This window comes from Empidonax traillii, unplaced genomic scaffold, assembly GCF_003031625.1.
Source record: "Empidonax traillii isolate 1590-97213 ecotype Southwest subspecies unplaced genomic scaffold, ASM303162v1 scaffold8442:size9602, whole genome shotgun sequence".
Lineage (NCBI taxonomy): Eukaryota > Metazoa > Chordata > Aves > Passeriformes > Tyrannidae > Empidonax > Empidonax traillii.
This window is the reverse complement of record NW_020962699.1, coordinates 1-2,362: the sequence shown is the minus strand read 5'-3', so window position 1 is coordinate 2,362 and position 2,362 is coordinate 1. Positions and strand designations below refer to the sequence as shown.

At 52.9% G+C, this 2,362-nt stretch overlaps 1 long non-coding RNA gene across 1 annotated transcript; it reads right to left on the bottom strand.

Moving 5' to 3' along the window:
- Positions 1 to 1,768: 1,768 nt before the first annotated feature.
- LOC114073656 lies at positions 1,769 to 2,356 on the bottom strand. The gene is made up of 2 exons (XR_003574365.1): positions 2,194 to 2,356; positions 1,769 to 1,943 (listed from the first exon to the last, which is right to left on the bottom strand). It is a non-coding gene; the product is annotated as an uncharacterized LOC114073656 (long non-coding RNA).
- Between the last annotated feature and the right edge of the window lie 6 nt (positions 2,357 to 2,362).

Sequence of the window (2,362 nt, the reverse complement as noted above, 5' to 3'; positions counted from 1 at the left end):
GAATAAGGACAATTCCTCGTCCATCTTTACTGCTGTGAGCAGAAAATCATCAGTTCTTTGATTTCGAAGCAATAACGGCAATTCCTCGTCCACCTTTCCTATCCTGTGACCAGAAGATCATCCCTTACACAATCACACCCACCTTTCATACCTTCCCTTACCCTCTGTGCTCTCCAGACCCTTGGGCTCGTTTCCCAACACCTGCTCCCGGAGCTGGAGATGACCCCGAGATAACCACAGGCAGATGAGAGGAGAAGGGGCGCAGCTGCCGAGCTTTCCCCGCTGTGGATGCCCCGTCTGGGCCCTGAGACCAAACCTGCCCTTCCTCGGCTGCTCCACCGGCGAGTTCCTTGTGCCAGGGAGCACCTGCCTGCTCTGCTCCTGCCTGGCTCCTCTCACCTCCCCGAATCCTGCCAGGAATGTGTGCCAGGCCCAGCAGGGGTGGCTGTGGGCAGGGAAGCAGCTGTTGGAGCGCTGGGGGACTCTGCCCCAGCCCCAAAGCCCCGGCTCTGCCTGGCCAGGCAGGACTGAGTGGGGTACACATGGAGCCAGGCCTGGATGTCCAGCCTGGGATCACTGCTCACAGAGACTCCAGGAGTGGAGTTAGAGCAGGGATTAGAGAGGAGCTGCTTGTTTTGTTGCTCTTCCTCAAGAATGGCTGAAATGAGAGTTCCCCCTGCTGGTAACTGCCCATCCCGAGCCGGACTGTGGAGCCAAGGGAAAAGCAGGAGAGGGAAATGGGATCTTCCCTCCTGGGAAGCAGGAACTGTCCCAGCAGGAGCAGCACAGGGTGTTCTCCAGGCAGCACTCAGGGAGTTAATCCCAGAAACTTTTCCTTCAGGATTCTCTGAGAACACCTTTGTTTGCTAATTAGCACTTCAAGACAAATCTAAGACAGCAAAGAGTGACAGATTAAAACCCTTTCCCAGCCTCGGGTTTAATTCTGCCCGAGATGATTTCCAAGACTTTTTGCCCAGCTGGAGGGAACACGGGAGGGGTGGGGAAAGCAGGGATGGAGAGGGAGAGACTTCCAGGAGCGGCTCAGGAAGGAGATCAAGGTCCCATCTGGAGGGACAAGAGGCCAAACCCCCCAGCAGATGGAGAGCAAGAGGCAGCTGCAGGAACAGCCTTTCATGTGGAAAGTTTGCTCCTTGGAGAATCCTGCTCTGGAGCATCCCTGGATAACAACTCCTCCCCTCCACAGCGGGATGCTGTTAATTAACCTGGGCCCAATTAAGCAAGGCTGTAATTAACTGCTGTCCCCTCAGCTGGGCAGGTCTGGCAGCAGAAGGTCCTGGTTGAGGGGGGAAAGAATGAATTTGGGCCCCACTGGTTAAAGAGGTTCCCTGGGAAGTGCCAGGAATTCCTGGGAGGAAGGATATTGGGATCTCCCAATGGAAGAACGTCCCACTGGCTGCTCCAACTCCCTCAGGGAAAAAACCTCACAGCCACAGGGGCTCTTCTCCAACCCTTAATCCAGGGATCACTCCAGGCCGCACCAAAGAACTCCCAGAATTCTGAGTTAACCCAAAACCAACCGGAATCAAAAGCTCGGGAAAAGTGGCCATTGGCTGTTTTTCTTTAATAAAGATATGAAGGATTTGTGGTTTTTTTCCTGTTAAGGCAAGAATTTCCTGCTGCTGCTGCTTGGCTCCGATTACAGAAAACCAACAAAAAAAAAAAAAAAAAAAAAAGCTTAATTACACTTCAAATTAAAGAGTTACATCTGTAAGACAACTTAGAATTAAAAAACTAAAACAAACCAACAAAAGATTCCACACAGTTTCCTTCTGGTTCCCTCTCCTGAGTCCAGTTGAACAGATTTTGAGGTACAAGACAATAAATTAAAAGTTCATTCCATCCGCGGGGATCAACCGACTGAACACCTCCTCAATGCGACGTTTTCTTCACTCCCTTCCCGAATTTGGCATCGAGGCCAAGCCCTGCAAAGACAGAAAACGAGCCACATGTACCGAAAAATGCTTTGTGTTCCCCAAACAAGGAGTTCTGGGTGGGAAGAAAGCAGCTTGCTACCCCAAAGTGATGATGCTTTGGCCAGGAGTCCCCCGGCGTGGGGACACCCCGGAGCTGCTGGGGGTGTGAGGGACCACGACCCTCGAGGGCTCTGACACAGGGAGGTGGTGTTTGAGCAGCTGGACAGAGGGATCCCAGGGATCTGCTTCCCAGACTTACCCAGGAACACCAGGATTGTCCCCACCCACTGCATGGAGCTGATGGGGTTGGCAAACAGGATGACGGACGCCAGGATGGTGAAGAACTTGCGGGTGGTGGTGATGATGGAGCAGGTCAGGGGCCCGAAGTACACCACAGTCGTGAAGATAAAACTCTGGGGGGAGCAAAC